This window comes from Protopterus annectens, chromosome 16.part0 (assembly GCF_019279795.1).
Source record: "Protopterus annectens isolate FY-2018-M chromosome 16.part0, PAN1.0, whole genome shotgun sequence".
In the NCBI taxonomy this organism is placed as follows: Eukaryota; Metazoa; Chordata; order Ceratodontiformes; family Protopteridae; genus Protopterus; species Protopterus annectens.
In genome coordinates, this window is record NC_056750.1 from 593,687,439 (window position 1) to 593,713,631 (window position 26,193).

At 44.3% G+C, this 26,193-nt stretch overlaps 1 protein-coding gene across 4 annotated transcripts in view; it reads right to left on the minus strand.

The window, feature by feature from the left end:
• MAN1B1 (mannosidase alpha class 1B member 1) overlaps nt 1-26,193 on the minus strand; it is a 1,711,419-nt gene that overhangs the window by 931,223 nt on the left and 754,003 nt on the right. The gene's annotated exons all lie outside the window — the stretch shown is intronic.

A 26,193-nucleotide genomic window follows, 5' to 3' on the forward strand; every position in this document is an offset into this window, starting at 1 on the left:
ACATTGCAAAGTATGTTTACCTACTTAGGTTCATAGGTTCGTACTAGGCTATCTGCCCTAGGGCATTTATAAGCCTAGCCAGAGTGTGTGTGGCTTTCGCCACCCCTTGGGATGAGAATACTACGCCCATTTAGGGTTTAGTTTACTGTGCCTCTGTCTAGTAGTGACACAGAGATGACCCCCGGGGTAAACCTACGATCTCCCATCCACTCGTCAAGATTTCTCTTGAAGAGAGTTAGTGAGGGGCTCTGCCTAACATGGACTGGGATTCTGTTCCAGAGTGCAGGGAGCCTCTAGGTTATGAATCTGTCCCTCCAGCACGTCCTATTTATTTCTGTGTTGAGGTTTAAATCTCTTGCTCTCGTGGCTCTGATGGATTTGGATTTTCTGAGGTGGAGCATGTCCATTAATTCCGGATTGGACATGGCCTTGTACGTCAGGCATAGATCATCTCTGAGTAGGCGGTAAGCGACTGAATAGAGCTGGAGTTTCTTCAGCCGGGCAGCATATGACATATGTTTGAGACCCTTTATCCTCTTGGTGAGGAACTTTTGGGGTCTTTCCAACTGCTGCAGGTGTCGGGCAAGATACATCCCAAATGGGGCATTGTACTCAATCATGGGCCTGATAAGAGAAGAGTACAGGGGCACAATGACCTCTCTTGATCTAGATGTGAATCCCTTCATGATAAAGTGGGCAAAATAGAAGGTCTTCCTAACCACCTTGGCAATGTGGGTGTCAAAAGAGAGGTTACTGTCAACTGGGTCCCTAGGTCCCCGATTACCTCTTCCGTACTTAATGGATTACCACCTATGTGGTAATTTGTGGGTACCTTGTTTTTCCCAAAGGGTATGACTATACATTTTTTGGCGTTCAGTTTAAGGCCATGGCTCTGGCACCAATTATGCGTTTCTATGAGGCCTCTCTGAAGGATGCTTGTGTCCGCTGGAGTATCAATTATGGCGCCCAGTTTGCAGTCATCTGTGAACTTTGTCAGCCACAATCCTCCTATGTTTGCTTGCACCTCGGAAAAATAAATGCCGAACAAGAGGGGTCCCAGGACTGAGCCCTGTGGGACACCGCTTGTGACTGGCTTAGAGTCTGACATAGCTCCAGCAATTCTGACCTTGTGGGTTCTGTCCTTAAGCCAGTTTGCAACCCATCTTGTGACATATGGGTTTACATTTAAGCTGGTGAGTTTGTCTATGATGCCTGAGTGGGGTATTGTGTCGAAGGCTTTTGCAAGCTCAAGGTAGGCTGTGTGAACTGCCTTACCCTCATCAATGGCCTTAGTGACGGTTTCAAAACAGTCGACCAAGTTCAAAAGGCAGGATCTGCCCTTGACAAAGCCAAATTGGGTAGGATCCAATGTCTGTAGGTCCCCAATGTCTTTGTTTATGAGTTTCATAATGATCCTTTCCATAGATTTGCAGACGAGGCTCGTCAAGCTTATGGGGCGGTAATTTCCAGGGTCCGTAGAAGCACCGCCTTTGTGGAGTGGGACCACTGTTGCTGTACGCCATTCTTTGGGTACGTATCCTGTAGTAAGACTAAGATTAAACAGCAGCCTTATGTGCGGGTTTAGTTCCTCTTGGAGTTCATGTAACACGCAGCCCGGGACACCGTCCGGTCCCATTGATGCTGTGTTTTTAGCTTTGGCGAGGGCGGCTCTCACCTGGGCATCTGAAATGTTAGGGAGGCTACACTCTGCTGGGATAGATATTTCTCCTTTTGGGGGGAGGGGGCGGAGAAATTTGCACTGAACCTGTCTGCCAGAATGTTGGCAATGTCTGTGGGTTCAGTGTATTTTGCGTCATTTTGGACTAACTCTGAGCATATCTGGGAGTTTCCACCCAGGTTTCTAACATAGCTAAAGAAGGCCTTGTGATTTTCTTGTGTCTTTTGCGATTTTTCTCTCAAAGTTGGCCTTGGATGATTTTATGAGTGATCGTAGTTTTTTTCTAGTACTGATCAGAGATGCCTTCCCTTTTAGGGATTTTGCTCTGTCATGTAGTAGCTTCCTCCTCCTGTTGTAAAGTTCATTAATGGCTGGGGTCCACCAGACAGGGCACCTGCCTTTGGGGGAATGGGTCTTGGTTTTATTAGGGATTGCATGATCCATGCATTCTTGAAGGTGCCCGTAGAAGGCATTTATAAAGGATTCAGTGGTGTGGGTTGTGGTTTCCATTGGCCCAGGGGCCTTGAAGGATACCACTTCAGTCTTAAGAAGTGTAAAGTCGGCTTTTGAGAAGTTCTTTACTGTGGTCTTTTGTGCAGGGGGTGAGGGCGGGATGTGGATTTCCAGTGAGATTAATTTATGGTCTGATCTCACCAATGAGGGGTATACTTCCGGTGTGGAGCATTTTGTCCCCATGTTTGTGATGATGAGGTCTAGTATATTATCTCCTCTTGTGGGAGTGGTGACTAGTTGTTCCATCGCATTTGAGTTTATGAATTCTAGGAACCTTTGGGCTAGGGTGTTGGGGCTTGAGTAATGTTCCCAGTCTATGTTTGGGTAGTTGAAGTCTCCCAATATGATGGTATTTGGAGAGACATTCATACTCTCCAGTGTCTTCAGGAAGGCTGAGTGGGGTTCCTGAGTTTGAGAGGGTGGTCTGTAGCATGCTACAAACTGTAGGGCAGTTTTGCCACTGGTTAGTTGCACCTGGATGGTCTCCGATGCTTCGTGCATTGCCACTAACCTGGAGGTGTGGGTATCATTGATGAATATGGATACTCCCCCTCCTTTTGTGGTTCGGTCCAAGTTTTGGGGCCGGAAAGCATGATATGAGGTAAAACCTGGTAGTGCCGGGGTGCTCTCAGAAGCCTTGAACCAGGTTTCAGTCACTGCACAGACATCGATGTTCTCCATACTGAGGAGGGCTTCGAGAGCGTGCATCTTGAGGTTTAGACTTCTGGCATTGAGCAGCATTACCCTTAGTTTTTTTTCACTTGTGTTTTCTAGGGAGGTGGGTTTGTCTTTTGAGCCTTGCCTAAAAAAGGCACTATGGGGTGGCAAGAGCCTTGGCCAATATCCGGAAGCCCAGGGTGACAGGTGCAAGCCATCCTCACGAAGCAGCGTGGCTTGTCAAGCATGTCATTCCAAGCAGACAGACATTGGATCCCCTTAGAATGACACCAGTAATTAAGCCAATTGTTAAAGCTGATCATTTTGTCTTTGTACTGTGGCATCATTCTTGGTGAGGGTAAGATGCTGCTCAGGGTCAGGGTCATACCGGCCTGGGCTACATAATCAGAGAGCTCCTCTATGTCTCTTTTCATGTAGTCCAGGGAGGTACGCCTCAGGTCATTCACACCGGCATGGACAATGACTGAGTCATATTTGTACTTGCTTTGGAGTGACCTGAGTGCTTGTGTTATGTGGCGGATTCTAGCGCCCGACAGGCAGCTTACTGTAACCTTTTCCTTGTTCAGTCTGGTGAGCGGGACGTCAGTGTGTCTGACTATGGAGTCACCTATTACAAGTGTATCTGGCATGTTGTTTGGCCTTAAGGGCTGTGACTGTTTAGCACACTGACTTTGTGAACTATGTGTTGCATGTGCTATGTCTTGAGGTAGTGGTTGCTTGGTGTCTGCTTTGGAGGCCTCTGTTGTTTTGGTAGATTTTTAATCAGAGCCTCCGAGTATGTTTTTGTGTGTTTATGTGTTTGGTTTGCAGTTGTGATAGGTCTATGTGAGACTGGGTTTGTGGTGTGCGTGGTTACCTTCTCCTCCTGACTGGTTTTGCCAGTACTGAGTTGAGAGAGCTCAGCCTCCAGTTTGGCTATATAGTTGCATCTCTCACATACATTTGTATTTGTTGGGAGGAGGAGAGGGTTGTCTGTGTACATGAGGCAATTATAACATTGCCTCAAGATTCCCAGATTCACCAGCTGAACAGGAGAGGACGCCAGCAACTGACCCTTCGACATGCTAGAATAGTGTAAAGGATTGCTGTGTAACTGAGTCAGAAAGGACCTATAGGGAAATGGGTACTCAAGGGGATTTAGGTGAATGAAGTACTTTCTTTTTGAGTGCTTTACCTGTACATAAAAATGCTTTAGGAGCAAGTGCTGGGCTTTTCAGATAGAGAATAGACTGTTTAGATTGCAAGTACAGCAGTTCTAAGGGAAAAATTGAAGAGCAGACTTTGCGGAGCCAGAAATACTTTAAACTAGATTAACCGGTGCTGCCCGATGCTGCTCTATGAGCAACTTCGCGCAAAAGCGGGCTTTATAGCAGGGGGTTGAAAAGAGCTAGGAATTGACCCAAAATGGCCAATAAACTACAAGTTGCTGGGCTGGAACCACTCCTCTAGGGACAGATAGGTTGCTCAGTGCTCCCCACTTCCACTGGTGAACAAAGAATCTTCCTCTTATCCAAATAAGGATATGGATAGCACAGGAACTATGACAAAGCCCAGATATCAGCAAATGAAGACTGGACTATTGAAATTCAGTAAGGCGGGAAAACAAGGATTTTTTTTGTTTTTTTTTTCTTTTTTTCAGAGACAGAAGAAAAAGCTACAGTAACAAACAGTAAATGCTTTAAAGCGGCTAGCACACTTGAGTCTGTTAGCCTAACAGGTAAATTAAACAAAAAACTAACTTTTAAAGTGCAAACAGTTTAGAAGGAACACAAATACAGTATAAACAATATGCAGAGCTGATTTCTCAGGTTTTTAGGCGAAATGCAGTCGAGATACAGTAGTCAAAAAGAAAGCCAGAAAAAAATACTTATAAATCAAGGAAAGTCACTCTTTCACTCTCTGCTGCTTGTAGAACTCTGCAGGACACCACGAGGAGCTGTGCTGAGTCGTATACCTTGTTCAGCTGCATGCAATAAATCCTGCATTTCCTTAAAATCAGGTTGTTCTGCACTTGTACTCATTTCTGTTTTAACTGAGACAGTAAATATTGTTGATATTTAATCAAGTGAAACTGGCAGTTTAAAGCTCTCACTGCTAATGTTGCTGAGGTGTAAACTTTCTTCCCCCATCTGTCTAATGCTCTGGAATCCCTGTCTGAGGGAACTGGATTTTTAGCTGTGGAGGCCTTTACCCCTTTGGGACCCTGGGAAATAGTTTCTGGGTCAGCAGCAGGGTTTCTATAAAGAAAGTTGTGTGAGTCAGGGACTCTGTAGTACCTGTCTGGCTTGACTGTAGCAGGGGGTAATGAGTCTGGATTTAAACTGGCTGCATAGAACACATCATCCACAATTATCCAACACTGGTGGAATAGCAAGGGGCCTGTGCTGAGGCAATAAAAGAAAATCTCTGAGCCTTTTCTTGGACTCTGAGTAATCCTGGCCCTCCCAGTGGAAATGCTCCCTCATGGTGTGTAAAGTTTCCCCAAAAGAATAATCCTCAGGAGGAGAGGCTGAAGGGATAGATTCTTCAGCATCAGAGTCCTCATAGGGGGGGTAAAGAATATTCCTGGTCTGAAGAGGAGTCAGAATATACAGAAATCTGGTCAGAGGAATCAGTCTGTATCCTGCCTAGGCCTTTTATCAGGAGGGGGATGGGTACCCCTGATCAGAGTAATTACGTCTTCGGCCATTTTGAGCATCTGCTTTTTAGGCATGGAGGCCTGTCCAGGTGAATGCTGTACTTGCTTCTTTGTCTTTAATGTTGCTTTAAACTTGGCTGTAGATGCAATGGTAAGCTGTGAAGGTCTGAAAACACCCTCAGAAGCCGAAGCCTGCTCAGCGGCTCCGGACCCATCTGAAGAGTTAGTCTCCGTAGGCCCAACACCTTGAGTATCCAGAGGCCTAGGCAACTCCACGTGGGAGTCGGTTGTGGCCTGTGGCTCTGAGGTAGCAGGTGTCAGGAGCTGCGAAAGTGCCTCACTGAGAACCGGCGAACTGGCCTAGAAGAGGCTTTGTCGTCCGTTTTGGGCCTCGGATGCCTGTCTTTATCCTTATCTTTGCGTTTTTTGTGAATTCCGGTCGGTTGCTCCGACGGCATGGTATAATTAAACCTTTGGCCAAAATAATGGCGTGCAAAATCAAACTGACGTTTAATAGTGCATTTGTTAAATCTAGCACAAAACCGACAGCTAGTGACGTTGTGATCTGGGCCTAGGCATGGAATACAGTAAGAATGAAAATCCTTATGAGGTATTTGCTTCCCACAAGAAATACAATTATTAACTTTTACCGACAACGGTCTGAGGCAAGAAAAACTTTCCCCAATGGGGTACTTCGCTTTATTGAAGACTTCGGATCTGAAATTGAATTTGAAATCTCAGGAGTCGGCCGACCAGCACTTGTGAACTGCTTTTGCTTCGGGCACCGCGCGGCAAGAAAGACTGAAGAAAATGGCGTCGGCTGCATCTTGTATACCTCTGGCGCACTGACTTCAGGGAAGAAGCGACAGCAACCTACGCCGGACCAAGACTTTGGAACTCTGGCCGACTGCGGGACCGCCTGACTGAATTTGGGCACTATCACAAACAGGTTTAGGAAGAAAGATCCAGAACTGGCCTCCAAGAATTTTCTTTCTTTGGCACTAGGAACTTCCTTTAATAAACAATCCCCTTGGATAGGAGGAACTGGTTATATTACTCCTTGGGGCAACATGTGATGAAGAAAGTACAGTTTTGTACCTACCATAAATGTAGATGTCCGAACAGGATAGCATCTGCAGTCATAACAAATGGGTTGTCCTGTCGTCAGGCAGCCCTTCGGTCGGCCGGATTCCAAAGTCTGGGTCGGCTCGCTGATGTCGCACTTCACCCGACGTCATCTCTGCGGGTCTTGGGGTATAAAGGCACCAGCCGACGCCATTTTCCTCAGTGTTTCTTGCCCCAGATGCCAGTTGCCCTCTAGGAAAGCTAAATTTTGGATAAATGCCAATGTTTCCAAAATAGTAGAAGGCAAACACAAAAAATAAGCATGTATGTACATATATACAAACAAATACACCATAAGAGACTCCCCAGCTAGCTATAAGGAGGGTAAATACCCTAGGAGTACCACAGAGGGAAGGAGGGTGGGTAATCCTGACTGCAGATGCTATCCTGTTCGGACATCTACATTTATGGTAGGTACAAAACTGTACTATGTCCTTCAAGGATGCATCTGCAGTCATAACAAATGGGTAGAATACCATAGCCAAACTAGGGAGGAGGAAGAAGAATTATGGTGTAGTTAGGATCCCTTGCAATACAGCAGTGGCAAACCCTGCTCGGGATCTAGAGTATAGAGGTAAATTATAATGCTTGGCAAATGTATGCACGGAGGTCCAAGTAGCCGCCTCAATAATGTCCTTGGTTGCCACTCCTCGTAAGAAAGCTGTGGTAGTGGCTGTAGCCCTTGTAGAATGAGGTCTTATGTTCTGTGGAACTGGTTTTCCATGGTAGGAGTAACAGAATCTTATGCAATTTCCTATCCATTTGGAGATTGTCTGTTTGGAAATTGCTTTTCCTTCCCTTCCTGTTGCATAGGCTACTAAAAGCTGGTCAGTTTTTCTGTTACTTTTGGTTCTGTCCAGGTAGTAGCGTAACTGTCTATGTACATCCAAGGTATGCAGCAGCCTTTCCCCCCTGTTCTGTGGATTGGGAAAGAAGGTAGGTAGGTGGATTGCCTGGTTTAAAGACACTCTGGATACCACCTTGGGCATAAAAGTAGGATTAGTTCTCATGGAGACACTATCTTGATGGAAGATTAGGAAGGGTTGTACTGCCATTAAGGCCTGTAGTTCCGAAACCCTCCTTGCTGAAGTAATTGCCAGTAGGAAAGCAGTTTTCCATGATAGGTGTTGAAGATCTGCTGTTGCTGCTGGTTCAAATGGAGGGAGTGTCAATTTTTCTAGCACAAAGTTCAAGTCCCATGCTGGTAATGGTTGTTTCCTAGGAGGTTTTACATTCTTGATCCCTCTGAGGAATTGCCTGAGTAGAGGATGCGAAAAGACAGGTGGATCGAAGCTGTATTCTGCGGAAATAGCTGATGCATGTATCTTGATGGAGGAATAGGACAGGCCCGTATGTAGAAGCTCTGCCAAGTACTCCAGGATGTTAGCAATATCTATGTTGAGACATCTTTTCCTCTCTCAGTACTCCAAATGACAACCTTTTCCATTTTCCTGCATAGTTCCTTCTTGTTGAAGGTCTGCGGGCTTCAAGGATAATGTCTTTAACCCTTTGGGATAAGTCTGGGTTAGTAGCTGTTATGTGATGTTCCAGGCAGTCAGTTGCAAGGTTTTTAGGTTTGGGTGCATGATGTTGTAGTTGTTCTGAGTTAACATCAAAGGCATCAGGGTATTGGCCACATTCTGCGCTGAGACATGCTCCTCAGCAAAGGATACCAGTGTTGTCTTAGCCAATTCGGAGCTATCAGAATTATCCTTGGACGTTCCTCTTTGATTTTCAGTAGTACCTTGTGCATCAAAGGCAGAGGTGGAAATGCATATGCTGTCAGGCCTTTCCAACTGAAGGATAGAGAGTCCACCTTCCATGCTAGTGGGTGACATGTCCTTGTGCAGAATTTTTTGAGCTGGTGATTGAGTGGGGATGCGAATAGGTCTATTTGTGGCATTCCCCATTTCTTTGTGATGGCCTTGAAGATGTCCGGGTGTAGCATCCATTCGTGAGCATCCGAGGTGGTTCTGCTTAACATGTCTGCTAGGGTGTTTTCTTTTCCCGGCACAAATATTGCCTGTAACTGGATGTTGTAGCTCAGAGCCATATTCCAAAGGTCCAGAGTCATTCTGCATAGGGGGTATGAATGAGTGCCTCCCTGTTTGTTGATGTACCACATGACTGTGGTGTTGTCTGTCCTTATCATTAAATGGCCTTTGAGGAATGGTTTGAATTTCTGGATTGCTAGTTTTACTGCCAGCAATTCTTTTTGGTTTATGTGCAGGTGCAGCTGGTCTGGAGTCCACAATCCTTGTATGCACTTGACCAACATGTGCGCCCCCCAGCCTAGGTCTGAGGCATCCGTTGTGATGGTTTGGTTTGCTTGAAAGTTGTGGAAGGGCAAGCCTGGGTTTGACTGACATGCTTGAGCCCACCATAGGAACTCTTGTTTCAGGCATGGGATTAGTGGGATTTCGGTTTCTAAGCTGTGCCTGTGTTGAGACCATAAATTCTTTAGGTACCACTGTAGTTTTCTCATATGCAGTCTGGCATGGGGACCAGGATTATGCATGATGCCATGAAGCCCAAGGCCTGCAGTACTTTTCTTGCTGTTAGTTTGTGCTGCTTTGTTAATGCCAAGAAGTAAAGAGGAGTTGTGCTTGTTTTTCTGCAGTTAGGAATGCCATTTGTTTTACTGTGTCCAATTCCGCCCAAGAATGTTCTTGTCTGGGATGGTATCAGTCTTGACTTTTTTAAATTGACTGTGTATCCCAGGGCTTGTAGTAAGCAAATGACTCTTTGTAAATCTGTTATCAGCTTGCTTTTGTTGTCCGCTTGTAACAGGCAGTCGTCCAGGTATGGATAAATTTGGATTCCCTGTAGCCTGCAATGAGCGATTACTGATGCCAGGCATTTTGTGGATACTCTGGGCAGTAGATAAGCCAAAGGGCAATGCTGAGAATTGATAATGCTCTGATCCTGCAAGAAATCTGAGGTATCTTCTGCAATTTGGTCGTATGGGGACATGCAGGTATGCCTCCTTGAGATCTAGAGTTACCAGCCAACACTCCTTGCCCAGCATGGGAAGAAGTTGCTGTAGGGTCAGCATTTTGAATTTTGATACAATGATGTATGTGTTTAAGACGGACAGGTCGAGAATAGGTCTCCAACTTTTCTCTTTTCTTGGTACTAGGAAGAGTCTGGAGTAGAATCCTTTGCCCTGTTGTGTTATTTGTACTCTTTCCACAGCTCTCATCTTTGTTAATTGAGCTATCTGTTTTAGAGCTTCTGTTTTTTGATTTGGAGGTAGGTTTGGCATTCCTCTTTTTACTGGTAAGGTGTGGAAGTGGAACCTGTAGCCTTGGTCTATGGTTTGCAAAATCCACTTGTCTTTTGTGATATAGTGCCAATTTTTCGAAAATAAGGCTAACTTTCCGCCTAAAGGTGCTGCTATTTGCTCCCTGGTAGGCGGTGTCAGAGTCAAGTCACTGTGATTGTCCTGTTGCAGTGGCAGTGGTTGTGTCTGTGCCTCTCTGGTTATTGCCTTGCCACTGGCGTCCTCTATAGGCACCTGCTCTGGATTGATTTCTGCCTCTAGAGCGTCTATTCCTGCCTCTGAGATTTTGAGGAGTCTGGAAAGGACCAATTTTTGGCAGGCCAGTTCCTGCTAAACCTTGGGGGCTGAACCTGTAAGAAATCCTTAACTGTTTGTACAGATTTTGCCTTCTCTTCCATTTTCTTCATTACTTGCTGAGCAGGTGTACCAAATAGACTGGCCTTATCCATAGGAGCATCTAACAGCTTTGCTTTAACATGACCCGGCAAAACCTGTTCCTTCAACCATGCATGCCTTCTTATCACTGTGCCAGTCATGGCTGATCTAAATGAAGCCTCCAGTGCATCATAGCCACATTTTAAAGAATGGTTACTAACCTGCTGAATGTTATTCACCATTTCTAAAACATATTTCTTATCTAAGGAGTCATCAGAGGACAGCTTCTTAGTTAACTGATCAAGCATAAACTCTTGATATTGGATCATGTGAAACTGATAGTTTAAAGCTCTAGCTGAGAGAGTAGCAGAGGTGTAAACTTTTTTCCCCCATCTCTCTAAGGACCTGGATTCCCTTTCAGAAGGGAGAGGGTTTTTTGCTGAGGTCGAAGCTACTGCCTTAGGCCCCTGGGATATAGTCTCAGGATCTGCAAGTGGGGCCTTGTATAGGTGGTGATGAGTGTCTGGCACCCTGTAAAATCTATCTGGTTTGGCAGGGGCTGGAGGTAAAGTATCCGGAGCAGTGCAAACATCATTAAATGCATCATCCACAACAGGCAGAACTGGAGGTATAGCTAAGGGCCTATGTTGTGGTAAGTGCAGAAAGGTCCTAAGCCTTTTTCTTGAATCTGAGAAATCTTGTCCCTGCCATTGGAATTGTTCTCTCATGGCATGTAAGGTTTCCCCAAAGGAAAATTCCTCTGGTGGAGAGGCAGATGGAATGGATTCTTCAGCATCGGAATCGTCATAAGTAGTAAAAGGAGCCTCTGGCTGATCTGTAATGTCTGAGTCATCCGAAGAATCATCAGAGGACACTGGCTCGGGGGGCTCTGCTCTAGGTCTCTTTTCTGGAGGCTGAGAGGCCCTGTCTGCGTGAGATTGGGATCCCCTAATTAAGGAGATTAAATCCTCTGCCAGAGTAAGCATTTGTGAACTAGAAGTGGGCCTATGTGAGGGGGTCTTAACAGGCACTGATTTAACAGTTTTGGCTGCTTTAGCCCTGGCAAAGGCCTTTATAGACATGGCTGCAGGAGGCCTAGCAGCACCACGTGCTGGGGTAGAGACATCCAAAGGGATGGTGTCTGATAATTCACTAGGAACCACAGTAGTAGGCAAAACTTCAGAGGCCGATTCAACTAAGGTAGCAGGAGCCTCAGTAGTAGTCATGGATTCGGCTGAAGATTGACCCGTTTTCTCGGTTTCGGCCGAAACCGAGACACTCGCGGCTTGCTTAACCGTGGTTTCGGCCGAAACCGCGGACCGCGAGTGTCGGTCTTTTTCTTTGCGTTTTTTAACAATTAGGGTAGTCGGAGGATCCGACGGCATAATGTACGCAAAATCTGAGCCGCAAAACTGTTCAGCAAACTCCGACGCCTAAGCGTTCGTCGGTTGAAGGAAGCACAGGCTAAACAGGCTGCTACGTCGTAGTCTGGGCCTAAACAAGGTAGGCAGTAAGAGTGGAAATCTTTATGAGGTATTTGTTTCCCACAAGTTAAACAGTTATTTACTTTTTCTGACATCGGCTGAGGCAAGAAAGAGTCCCCAACGGGGTACTTAGCTTTTTAGAAGTCTTCGGTAGTATTCGGTAGTAGTAATCTCTGGATCTGACCGACCGGCACTTGCGAACAGTTTCTGCTTGGCCACGCGGCAAGAAAGACTGAGGAAAATGGCGTCGGCTGATGCCTTTATACCCGAAGACCAGCAGAGATGACGTCGGGTGAAGTGCGACATCAGCCGAAGCCGGACCCAGACTTTGGAATCCGGCCGACCGAAGGGCTGCCTGACGACAGGACAACCCATTTGTTATGACTGCAGATGCATCCTTGAAGGACATCCAGTGGAAACAGCCTCATCTGGAGGATGAGAAATGACCCCCTGCAAAAGAGGAATTTCCTCACACTGCCACCTGTAACCTTGAAGGATTTTATAACCAATTTGTCTGAAACTATCTGTTGTTAAATAGAAAAATGGTGATTTAAACTTTCATGAAGAAAAAAGGAAGCAGGGTGAGAGATGTTCAGAAGATCTTGAAATGTCAAACATTTTGGACTGTCCTTGGTTTTGGGAGGTTCAAGATTTCATCTTGGATCCCACTTGCTATTTGTTCTTAAATGTCTACTTACATGTATTCTGGTGAGGCTGTTAATTCTGTTTTTTGCCAAAACTGGATGAGGAGAGAGAAAATTCCTTGGACAATTTGGAAAAGGAGGGCTGAAAAATCTTTGAGATTTCCCTGGAACAGCTTGCCCCTTTCATCACACGTTTTGATCACCTCTGCATCAAAGGGGCCAAAGACTAAATCGCTATCCAAGGGAGAATTTAAAAACTCATTTTTATCTCCTAGGAGGTTCTGAGAATGCAGGCATGCAAACCTCCTCAAAACAGTACCAGTGGCCATAGCCCTGGAAGAAGTACCAACATAGTCATATACACACACTGTAAATAAGGAATAGTGACCTGCACAACAGAATTAGCAGCAGTGGGATCAACTAAAGCTATAGCTGCCAGTTTAGGTTTGGGTACAATGTATAACAATTTAAAATAATGAGGAAAGTACAGTTGTGTATACTTACCATAAATGCAAATGTTCAAGTTTATTTATGAAGGCCTTTGGAAAGATCATGGACAAAAGTTTTTGAAGGATTAGCATCTTGAATTTTGTAACCAGTAGCAAAAGACTGAGAGCAGAAAGGTCCACTATAGGCTGCCATGCGTCTTCCTTCCTGGGAACCTGGAAGAGTATGAAGTAAAAACTCCTTCCTTTTAGGTGTTCTGAAAGGGTTCCACCGAGCCCTGAGCATATATCATCTCTATTTGGGACAATGTTTCTGTTTTTTGGTTTAGGGGAATGTCTGAGAAGCCCAAGGGCTTCAAAGGTTGCTTTAATTTGAGTTTGTAGCCTTTTGATATAATGTTTAGTACCCACTGGTCTGTAGTAATGGGGACCCAATTCTTTTGGAATAGTGATAGCCTTCCTCCAAGTTTGCGAGAGGGAGGGTTGGGGAGGGGAACTACCATGGGTGAGTCATGGTTGTTGCCTGCCAGGAGCCTGTGGTCTAGACCTTCCTGACCTAGCAGTTTCTGAAAGCCATTGCCTGGGTCTTTGGTGCTGTCTGTCTCATTTCCCACATGGCTTTCTTTACCTAGCTTTAAATTTGGAAGGAAAGGAACAATGCTTAGAAGGGTAGTTTCGACTGAAAAGTGGTGGCTGCACTTGCAGAAAGTCCTTAACAGTCTGCATGGACTTGGCCTTATCTTCCAAATTTTTTTTTTTTAGTACAGCCTCCGCTTTGTGACCAAAGAGAAAGTCCTTGTCCAAGGGGGTGTCCAGGTGGTTAGATATGACATGCTCTGGGAGGGCCTGCTCCCTCAGCCAAGCATGTCTTCTAATGACAAAGCCTATAGCTGCAGCCCTACTGGAGGCTTACACTGCATCATATCCACAGTGTAGGGAGTGTTCTGCTACCCGGGAGCTGGAATTGCAAAGGTCCAGTAACTCTTTGGACAGGCTCTTGTTCTCTATTATCATAAGTTTCTGTTTCATCTGATCCAGTAAAGATTATTGGTATTTAGTCATGTGGAACTGGCAGTCTGGCCTTCATAGATAAGGTAGCAGAAGTGTAAACCTTTTTGCCAAATCTATCCAGGGCCCGGCTTTCATTATCTGTGGGCAAAGGGTTTTTGGAGGAGATCATTTTGGCTCCTTTAGGGACAGAGGTCATGACCTGTGGATCAGCTGTGGGATCCTTGAAGACATATTTGTGTGAATCCAAAACCCTATAAAACCAGTCAGGTTTTCTAGCAGCAGGAAGGATGCAGTCTGGCGTCAAGGAAGAGTTCTGAAAATCATCATCCACTACCTCCAAAACAGGAGGTATGGCCAAGGGTTTATGTCCTAGGAGGCTGAAAAATTCCCTTATCTTCTTTTTGGACTGGGGATAACCTGGGGTTTCCCATTGGAAGTGTTCCCTGACAGTGTGCAGGTGTTCCCCAAAAGAGATCTCCTCAGGAGAGGAAGCAGAAGCCAGGTCCTCCTCAGAGTCTGAGTCTTCAAAACAGGCAATGGAAGGACCCTCTTCAAAGACAGAATCATCCTGGCCAGAATCCTCATCTGACTCAAAATAGTCACAAAGGACTTCTAGAAGAGAGTCTTGTTTTCTTTTTCCTGGAGAGGATTCAAATAGGGATTGCCTAGATCGAACAAGAGAAACAAGGTCTTCAGCCAATCTTATAAGGTCCTGCTGATAAACCTATGAATTGGAGCTGGTAGACCTAGGCTGGGGCTGAGAGGAAGCCACTTTCTTAGGAGTAGCCCTCGGTCTAGGCCTGGTGACATCCAATGAAGCACGGGCACCGGTCTCCTTTGGGAGATTGGCAGCTGCAATGTCCTAGCACTGCAAAAATCATCGGTCTTACTGCGGTCATCAGACACAGAGACCTGCAAAGTGGACTTAGACCCAACCAATGAACAGACTCCTACAGCTTGAGCAGATGACGAGGGACCCGAAGGTATATCAGTGTGTGAATGGGTCTCGATAGATGCCTGTGCTACTATGACTGTCACGCCTCACCTTCTTCAGCAATAATAACCCTGAGAAGACTGGCCAACAGTGACCTGAAGTCATCTGGGGCCCCAAGCCTTGGGCATTTTTCCTTCTCACTTCTACGTTTAGGAATATCAGCTTTGGATCGATTGGCGGACACCATAGAAAGCGGATGACCTGATGATTCACTGAGGTGCCAATCTAAAATCTTGGCTCTACATCTAATGGTCCTACTATTAAGTTGGGTGCACAAACAGTTGGGAATGTCGTGATCTGGGCCCAACCAAGTAACACAGAATGAATGGAAGTCCTTGTGTGGAATCTGTTTATCACAAAGGAGACAATTATGTTTTTTCTTCGACACTATTAGTCAAAAAGTTTAAAAAGGATTCCCCAAAGGGGTACTTAGCTTTGTGAAATCTTCTCTCTTGTGCAAACCCACCAATGCACTGACTACTCCGCTTTGGGCTCCAAAAGCAAGAAAGAATTGAGCTCGGGACATCAGCTAACTCTCCTTATACCCGAGCATGCTGACGTCTGTTAGGGCATCGACCGGCTAATTTAAGACAGAGATTTTTCTCTGGTAGTCATGCCAGCCAACGGCTTCCAGAGCAGGAAATCCCACAAGTCAGAACTGCCACAGTGAAACACAAAGAACATTTTTATACATTCTATCCATACCTCTCAACCTCTTAATACAAGTAATCGGGACAAAGCATAAAGTAATCGGTGGACAAAGGCCCATAAAGAGAGACATATTTTAAATATTGCTCTTATAACCTTAGGAGGTTGCTAGAACAATATGATTTGTGTTATCATGCATTTTCTGAAGAATACAAAGTCTGAAATTCAAATGTACACCATATTACTTAGTGACTTCAATCCTCAGTGATTTGCCAGGTAACCACACATTTTTAGGGGAACAGACCAAAAATACAAGGCAAAAATCTGGGCATTCTGTAAAAATCTGGACAGCTGAGAGGTATAATCCTATCTACCTGTTTAGAGTAACTGGTTGACTATCAGGAAAGTTGCAGACAGTAACCAACACATCCTCTAAAGCAGAGAATGGGTGTAGGTTCTTAAAAACCCCATATGTAACAACTCATAACATTTTCTAAGTGACTGAGAAACCTTAGTGTTTTCCCACTGAAAACACTAGACATTCTAGCAAAAGTGTCAGAGAAAGAGAACCACCCACAGGGAGAATCAGAAACTGAGCTCTCATTGGAGTCTGAATCAGAAAGAGTGGGGAAAAACCTAGATCTGCCCCTGCATCTTCCTGTTCAGACTCATAATACTGAATCTCCAAGAAAAGAGGAATCACTCTTTCTTTTGCCAGAAACTACTTAAGAAGGATCAATAGCCTGAAATAAACCCAGAGCCAGACCCAGTAAAGTACTCCTATCCAAAGAAAATTGAGGAGTAGATGCACGCTAGGTTTTCATTTGCCAAGAAACATGGGGCCAACAGTATTACTAATGGCAACAGCAGCTTCATCAGGGATGGTCACAGTATTCTTACACAACAGGGAAACTTTACCTATTCCCTCTCCCAGGACTGGCAAGAGAATGTCTCTCTTTCCAGTGAGGGGACCCCAACAGCCACAGAGGACGTGGCTAACCTTTGGTCCATAATGGCTTAGGTGCTACACCAGAGGGATCTGGGGGGTAAAATATGAGTAATATGAGGTACAACAAATGGGCACAGCAAAGTCATGCACCTGTGGCTAAGGCAATATGCTAGCTTGCTGTGCTGGCAAGCTGTTTGCTTAAGTTTTTTCTTTGTGTTTGGAAGAAGGACCAACAATGCGACTGGTAGTCTGTTTCATGGTCAAGTTCAAAATGGTGCCTCTCTCCCAGGGAAAATGAGCAACTGCCAGTAAACATTACCAGTCCACAAAGGTAACATTTTGACAGCAAAACAAAGCAAAAAGCGCTTTAAAACACTATGTCAGTCCCATAAATGTAAAACAAACAATTTCTCCACAAAAAAAATGTCTTCAATTACTTTATACCACTTTTAAACAGGGAGAAAAAAATGAGTGCTCCATTTTAAAAGGGTGTTACAGTCTCGAGACAGTTCATTGAAACAACACTCCTAGCTTTAAAATAACGTTCCTGGAGAGGAAAGTAATAAAACGTCAACACAAAGTCCAAGATAGTACCTTGGAAAGGGAAAAAACAGCACTCTCTCTCACTTTTAAAGTCCAAAGTTTAATATAAAGCAATCCAATACACAACCGCTTTACAAATACTATGTTTTTGTCCCCATTACAGACTTCCTCAGATGTAGACTTTACATCAACTAACTTTTATCCTCCTTCCAATTAATTACTGAAGAGTAAAGAGGAGGGGGTACACATAGGGAGATAGAAGAAATAAATGAACACATTAAGAATGACCTAATTTTCACAACTGCTTCTGAGAAGAACTATTTTAACATGAGATTAAGAATAGGAGAGAAATGTGAGGAATTAATTCAGACGAAACTGAGGAAGCTTGAAAGGGACATTTATGAGTATAAAAACAATACAAGTTATCCCAAACCAAATGTCTTTAGAGAGAATGAAGGAAGGGATGGCCTTTAACCAACGTGAGAATGAGGAGCAGGAGAACAGTGTGTGTGCAAGTGGGTGAAAATATAGAGGACTTGGATGATTTTTCCGAATACCCATCTTTGAGAAGGTCTGAAAGGCTAAAAAACAAAAGCACTTATTACCAGCAGCCAATTTTTTTGCTGGGGGGGAGATACTAAACAATGAAAGTATTCCCCACCCCGATGAAAACAAGGGAGAAATGATTCAAAACGATGAGAAAAATAATAGTAAATTTACTAAAGAGGGTTTTAGTATATACAATTTTAGTAATGTGGAACTTACTAATGAGCATTTTAGTCTTTTGTCTAAGAGTTTAAAATTCATCCGGGGGAAAAAAGGTGACCATGCCAAAGTGTTAATGGACCTAAAGGTACTCAAGGAAAATTAACCTTGGTTTATTGTTACCCCAGCAAAGCAAAACCCAAAACCTAGTGGCAAAGAAAAGAAGTACTTACAATCTACCCTTACACCCACAGCGCAAACATTTTGAACAGTTTTCAGAAAATGAAATTAGAAGAGAATATTTTAAGATCAAATACAGGGCAAACCAGAGTTCAAAAGAAAAAATGTACTAACTGAGCTTGGGGAGAATAGTGAAATAAGGGTAATGAAACCCAACAAGGGAGGGGGTATTGTGATTATGGATGTAATAACTTATGAAGGAAAGATGAATGACATATTAATGGATACCAACAAATACACCTGTGCATCGAAAAATGAAATAAACATTGCATATAAGAAGGTGGATATGGTGTTGGAGGACATGCTACTTGAAGGATTAATAGACCAAAGAACACAGTTACTTGAAGGTAAAAAAAAATGAGAATACCCTCTATATTTGGGATCCCAAAGACCCATAAAAATGAATCAGATCCCCCTTTAAAGCCTAAAGTTTCTGCAGAGGGGTCAAAAATCTTGCCCCAAGCAAAATATATAGACATTAAACTATGGCTAAAAATGAAGGTAATCTTGAGGGATTCTTGGGATTTTTTGAGGGAAATAAAAAATAAGTTGTATAGTGACAATGTTGTCTTTCTAACCATTGATGTGGATGACTTATTTTCCAGTATAACACACAGTGAGGGGTTGCACATGTTAGAAGAAATATTTGAGGATGGGGAATTAACTCAAAACAAAAAACTGGTATGTTTAAACCTTATGGATCTGGTTTTAAAAAATAATTTTATATTTTTTAAGGGTGAATTTTACCAACAAAAGCAAGGAGTGGCGATGGGGGCAGCATGTGCCCCCACCTATGCAAATCTCATTTTAGCAAAATGGGAAGAGAAATGTATTTGAGGTCTGTATATTCCAGGTACTGGACCCTCTATAGGAGATTTTTGGACGATATATGTATCCTATGGATGGGTACCATTGAAAAGTTAACGGAATTTATTGTGTATATTAATAACACAACCACGTTTTTAAGCTTTGCACAACTATTCAGATGACAGAATACATTACCTGGATGTAGAAATATATAAAAGAGTGAAGGGAAACAACTCGAAATTTTATAGAAAAAGTACATTTTCTAATTCTTTCCTACACTTTGATAGCGCACACCCCCACATTACAAGAGAAACATTACAAAGGGGCAATATGTGCGCACAAGTAAAATGGTGTCAGCTGAAGATGACTAAGGATGAAAGTAAGACTTTTGAAAAGTTGTTTAAGGAGAGGGGTTACCCCAAAGAGCTGATATTTGAAGCTGGAGAAGAAGTATATGAAGGAAGGAAAGAAGGAAGGACGGACAGGTTTAAACCCATTTTAGGAGAGATAGTAATAAACAAGGGAGATTTGAAAAAAGATCAGGACGATGAATTTGGAAAGGCTTTAGTGCAGGAGTATAATGCCAGTACTGGTTTGGCCAAGAGGATTACAAAGACAGAATGGTTAAAGGCTTTTGGGATTTACTGATTCAGGTGAAGTTCCCAAGGAGGTGTTGAAAATAGTGTACAGAAACTCTCAGAACTTGAAATTTCTCCTGGAAAATGAGCACAAGCACAATATAAATAAAAGAAGGAAAGGGACCTATAAGTGTGGACACTATTCACAACGTAATTATGTGTCAAATAAGGACGGTTTATTTATAGGTGATAAGGGGGAAGGAATTTTCCAATTGTGATTCAGCAGGACTGGTTTTATTGTGCAACTTGTGAGGAATGTGGTTCCTTTTACTTAGGTAAGACACAATGCAAATTAAGGAGAAAGATCTATGAGCACAATTATGACATACAAACAAAGAAGGAAACAAATGCTTTGTACAAACACACTAGAGAATGTACGAAAGCACGGTATACATTTTTTGTTAGAGCAGGTGAAAAAAGAATTAAGAGGAGGGCTGTGGGAAAAAAAAGTGGAATATAAAGAATTATGGTGGCAAATAACATTGCAAGCAACAACACCACCAGGTCTGAACAACAGTACTTCCCATTGCCCCATTGTTAAAAATGAGAGCTAAGTTGTGAAGAATTCTAAATGAAAATGTGCTCTGTAATTCCTGGGTGTATTATTGACTTTGAACCACAAGATGGAGACCCTGTACTACTATTCACACCATTTTAACATTTCTGTACGTTTGCTTTTTTAAAAACAGAATGTGAATATTTACTTATTAATATGGCGCTTATTGTACCTTTTCTCACTTCGTTTTTTAGCAGAAGTTTTTAATAAAGTTTTTAATAAAAGCTTTTAGGGTATATTTTAGATAATTTAAGATGCTTTAAATGTGCAGTTTTACTAAAAGGTTTTTAGCAAGGTTTTTAACAGTGTTCTTAACCTCAACTCATGTTAGTTATTGATCCAGAATTTTCATTGGTTTTCCTTCAGTAATTGATTAATTGGAAGGAGGATAAAAGTTTGGTGACATTGTAAAGTTTGCATCTGAGGAAGTCTGTGCAATAGGGACGAAAATACAGTGTCTGTAAAGTATTTATGTGTTGGATTGCTTTACATTAAACTTTGGACTTTAAAAGTGAGAGTGCTGTTTTTTTTTTTAACTTTCCAAGGTACTAGCTTGGGCTTTTTGGTTTTAGTGACTGTTTGGTGCCTTTATTCAGCATTTCACAGTGTTAAACTTCAACACAATTATGAAAATAGAAGTTTTTTTTTCACCTAAAGGGAACTTATCTGCCAAGCAAAGGAAAGAATAGTTGTATAAATCTTACCATAACTTCTCTTCCATGTTGCAGTATTCTTAGTGTGGGATTCCCCACTTCAGGCGACCTGGACATCGGCTTCTATACAAAAGCTTAAGCCTGGATGCCACAGGTGCGTGGGACGTCACTGGTAGGGCCATAAACCAGGGACTTTAAATGTGCTGCTGCACGCACAGACCTCAGAACTGAAATGCCCAGTCAGGCAGTCCCAGAGAAAACAAGAGATGTCAGCCAGAGGTGCAAAGTGTCATATGCTGGCTAGTCTGCCTCTGAGCTAGAGCAGAGTTTCAGTGTCCTAAAGGTATGTCAGCAGAAAAAAAGGGGGATAAGTGAGTGGGAAGGAATACTGCAACATGGAAGAGAAGGATATCCAAGATTATGGTAAAATTTTACACAACTATTATATGTCCTTCTATTTCTATGTTGCAGTATTCTTAGTGTGGGAGAGTACCACAGCTTAATTAGAGGGAAGGGTGAAGGCAGATGTAGCTGATTCCAAAAAACCCTACAGGTTTGCTCTAGCAAACCCTGCCTGGGCTCTGGATACGTGGTCCAATTTGTAGTGTTTGGTGAAGGTGTGAACTGTGGACCAGGTGGCTGCTTCCAGGATGGAGGCTGTGTCCAGACCTTTGAGGAAGGCTTTGGAGGTTGCCACGCCCCTGGCAGAGTGTGCTCTTACCCCCTGGGGTAGGTGCTTGCCATGGTGGGAGTAGCAGAAGGGAACAGTTTTCCTGATCCAACAGGAAATGGTTTGTTTGGAGACTGCCTTGCCCAGGGCCCTAGAGTGGAAGGATACAAATAGTTGGTTACGTTTTCTGATGGGCTTAGTTCTGTCTATGTAGAGTCTTAGTTGTCTGTGCACATCCAGGGAATGGAGTATCCTCTCACTGTCATTGGTTGTAGAGAGAAAGAAGGTGGGCAGGTGAATGGATTAGTTTAGGGACAGTTCGTAGAACACTTTAGGCATGAAGGAAGGGTTAATGCGTAGGGTCACCCTATCCTTATGGAAGGTAGTGTAGGGAGAGCAGGCCATAAGAGCTTGCAACTCTGACACTCTTCTAGCTGAGGTAAGGGCTACCAGCAGTATTGGTCTACCATGTACACATTTGGAGTGTAGCAGCACTAGCTGGTTCAAATGGGGCCAGTGTTGGGTTTTCTCAGTGGTCTGATGTGCAAGAAACTTTGCAGGAATAGTTTGACATCTAGCCTGGATAGTAAAGGAGGGTCTAGTGGTAGACAGGCTGAAATTGTTGATAGGTGGACTTTTACTGAAGAGTAAGAATGACGAGCCTTAATTAGTTCACACACATAGGTAAGGACGAGGGGGGGGATCCCTGTCCTTATGGAGACACCATTTGGAGAAACTCTCCCATTTTGATAAGTTGGATTTCCTAGTAGTAGGTTTCCTGGCCTCCCTCAGGACTAAAAGCACATCCTCTGAGAATTGGTGTCTGAAAGGGATTAAAAGTTTATCACCTAGAGTGTCAGGCCTAACATCTGCTGGGGAGGATGAATAAGAGTTCCCTTTTGTTGTGTGAGAAGGTCCACCTTGTGGGTTAACTTGTGGTGATTGTCCTTGGCTAATGACAGAAGTAGGGGGAATCAGTGCAGCCTTGGCCAGTAGGGAGTCACCAGCAAGATTTTTGGTTTGTCCTTCCTAATTTTCTGGAGGACTTTTTGAATGAGAGGTAAGGGTGGGAAAGCATATAGAAACAGTCCCTTCCAGGAAATGCTGAAGGCATCTACCCTCCAGGCAAGTGGAGAGTGGTCCTTGGTGCAGAATTTTTTCAGTTGCCTTTCTGGGGGGAGGCAAACGGATCTACCTGAGGTGTTCCCCACCGGTGGACAATGTCTAGAAAAATATCCCTGTTCAACATCTACTCATGCTGTAGAGAGGATGTTCTGCTGAGAATATCTACTTACTTGTCCTGAGAGGGGATGTATGTTGCCTGCAGGGTTAAGCTGTGCCTGGAGGGGAGGTCCCAAATTTGTAATGTTATCCAACATTAAGAGGTAGGTCCTTCCCTGTTTGTTGAGATACTTCATGACTGTGGTGTTGTCTGGGAATATCTGAAGGGGCCCCGGTTGAAGGATAGGCAGGAAGGCTTTCAGGGCTAGAAGAACTTCAGTCATTTCCCTCGCATTATGTTTCTTTTGGAGGGCAGGCTTCCAGGCCTCCTGTACCATGATACCTTTCATGGTAGCCCCCCCCACCCTAGGTCTGATGCATCTGTATGCATATGCTGGGTTGGGGAGGGTGTTGTAGTGGATGGCCCGGGTTCAGAAGTATTTGTTGGACCTACTACCTTAGTTCAGCTTTGAGGAGGGGCAGGAGGGTAATTTGTTGCTAGAGGGGACGTTGGGCGTTGTGACCACACATTTTTTAGGTACCATTGGAGCTTTCTCATGTGCATTCTGGTCAGGGGCAGTATCGGGATGGTGGCTGCCATGAGTCCCAGGATCTGCAGGAAATGTCTTGCAGATATCTGATGAACCTGTAATAGGCTTTGGAAGTGAGTGGAGTGTGACAGAACTTTGTCCCAAGGGAGGAAAGCCCACATCAGGTCTGTTCTGATCCTGCAGCCTAGAAAGATCTTGTCCTGCTGTGGGATTAAGGATGATTTTAGGAGGTTAAGGGTGAATCATAAGCTGTGAAGTAGGGAAGTGGTGAACCTCAGATGATTTTGGAGGGTGTCCTCTGTTTCTGCTAGAATGAGGATGTCGTCTAGGTAGGGGTAGATTTGGACACCTTTGGTTCTGCAGAAAGCTATGGCTGGGGCTAGGCATTTTGTAAATACCCTGGGTACAGTAGACAAACCAAAGGGCAAGGCTGCAAATTGAAAACGAGATCAGGGCCCAGTGAAACATAAGACTTTTCTGTTGAAGGGTTTTATGGGAATATGGAGATATGCTTCCTTTAAGTCTAGTGTGGCCATAAAGGCCTGGGCTGGCAATAAAGGAAGAAGGGTTTGAAGAGATAACATTCTGAATGATGGAACATTTAGGAAAACGTTTACAAAGGATAAATCTAGTACTGGTTACCAAAGGCCATTGTTTTTGGGGACCAGAAAAAGTCTTGAGTAGAAGCCTTTTCCTTCCTGCCATGAGGGACAGATTCGATGGTTCCTAATCTCAGAAGGTTTTGCAGTATGTGAGGGATGAGGTGGAGTTGATTTTTGGGGGGGGGAGGAATGCCCTTTGGAAGGGTTTTTTTTCTTCGAAGAAAGGAAATATTCATTTGTATGATTGCCAGTAAAAAGCTGTCTGATGTGATGGATTTCAAATTAGGGAGGCAGTGGGAAAGGCGGACTGACAAGGGGAGGTGGGTAAGGCAGTCACGCATTGTTGGGTCCACTTCTATCTTGAAAAGACTGTCTATGACTGGGTTGTGTGGCAACTGGTCTGGAGGAGGTTTGCCTCCTGGTTCCTCTCCTATGCCTGGAAGAGGAAGGGGTAGCAGAGGAGGGGGCCTCCTGACAAAGGTAGTCTTAGCCGAGTAATTCTTGTAGTATTCAGGGATGAGGGACACAAGCAAGTGCTTGATGTCTTGAATCTCTTTACTTTTTTCCTGCAGGTTTTTGAAAAGGTCTACAGACTGTTTACCAAACAGGAGGTTGTGGTCTAATGGGGTGTCTAGGATTGTGGACTTGAAATCCTCTGGTAGGTGTTGGTGGCATAGACAAGAGTATCTGTGGAGTACTGATGCAGAGGCAGCAGACCTAGCAGAGGTCTCTGCTGCATCGTAAGTGCATCTAACAGAATGTAAGGCTACCTGGGAAGCCAGGGGTAGTTTAGATGCCATGTCAGATTTGGTAGGGCACTCAGGGGTGGATGCCAAGAGAGAAGAGGCTTGTGAAACTAGGTCCAAGGCATATTTAACCACGTGAGTTTGGCAGTTGATAGCTCTGAAGGCTAGGGTGGAGGAGGTATAAACCTTCTTTCCTATTATGTCCATGCTTTTGTTATCCTTATGAGTGGGCAGAACAGATGCTGAAGGAATCAGTCTAGAATGCTTATCAGGGGATACAGCAATTACAGCAGGGTCTGCCACGGGTGGCTTTACTAGGAATTTCTGTTCATCTGGGACTTTGTAGAACCTGTCAGGTCTTTTAGGGGCCAGTGGTTGTGAGTCTGGGTTCTTTGATGCTGAGGTGAAAGTATCAAGGTAGGCAGGGATGGCATGTGGGATGGCTGAAGGTGAAGGCGATTCCACATGGAAAAGTTCAAAGCACCTCCTTTGAGTGTCGGTCATTTGTGAAGTGTCCCATTTAAATTATTCTTTCATTTCTGTGATGGTCTCCCCAAAGGTGATATCCTCCAGTGTAGGGTCACCTTCTATGGATTCCTCATCTGGGAAATAGTATTCAAGAGGGGAGGCAATTTGTGAGGAATAGGACACTGAGTCATCTGAAGATGAGTAGAAGGGCTCCTGTTCTTCCTCTCCTCCTTGGGCAGTACAAAAAGGGAGAGAGGAGGCAAAAGAAGGCTTAGGACTAAGCACTGGAATAGTGGAAGGGGAAGTAGCTGTGGGCCGAAGTGCCATGAAGGCCTGCATCAAATAGCAGGTAAATGACTACCAGTCTGGGACTCCAGAAGGTGGAGTCTGGTGCTCTGTTTTTTGTTTGCGTTTTAAAGGCGTAAAACTCTGGGAAGGCCTTAGTTAAGAAGCATGGGAAATGGTAGGGGTTTCAGGTGGTGGGATCCCGGTCAGTCGTCCAATGATATCTGGTTCCCCCTCGACACTGGTAGGGACCAACGTCAGGGCCATCTCCGTGGACGTGCTGGCCATTACTTCTGAAGTGGCTTCCTTGAGTGGAGCCATCAAAGTAGACTGTTCTGTTGGACATCTCTCAACCCCTATATCGGAAGCTGACCCAAAGTCAGATGGCGAAGAGGCACAGGAAGTAGGCCTGGAAACCTTGGCTTTTTTCATGGTGGTTCCATCTGGGCTGCCGATTCGGGATCCATCCTGAGCCCAAGTTTTTTGAGCCTCTGGTTTTCTAAGTACAGGTTAGGGGCGGCCAGATGGCTATGGAGGGTCTTTGGTACAAAAGATTGACAAGTGGAGCAAGTGGTATGGTCGTGTTCCCGGCCTAGACAGAAGACGCAGCGGTCGTGTGTATCTTTATGCATTATCTGGTACCCGCATCGGCATTTACCCTTCTTAGCTGACATCGGCTAATGGTAATTACAGCAAACCAAGCTCAACCAAATAAGGCAAAAATCCCCAACAGGGTACTTAGCTTTAGAAGTCTTTGAGTAGAAGAGCAAAGCAATCTAAGTGACCGACTGCAGCTGAAAAGTTGTGAGGTCTTTGTGGCAGGTTTCACATTTAAGGTCCCTGGTTTATGGCCCTAGGTGTGACATCCCACGCACCTACAGCAGCCAGGCTTAAGCTTTTCTACAGGAGCCGACATTCAGGTCGCCTGAGGCAGGGAATCCCACACCAAGAATATTGCAACACAGGAATGGAAGGGCATCAGCACAAACCAACTGTCAATCCTCCAAAGACTCATAGGAGCATACTGTTTGGCAACAGCAAA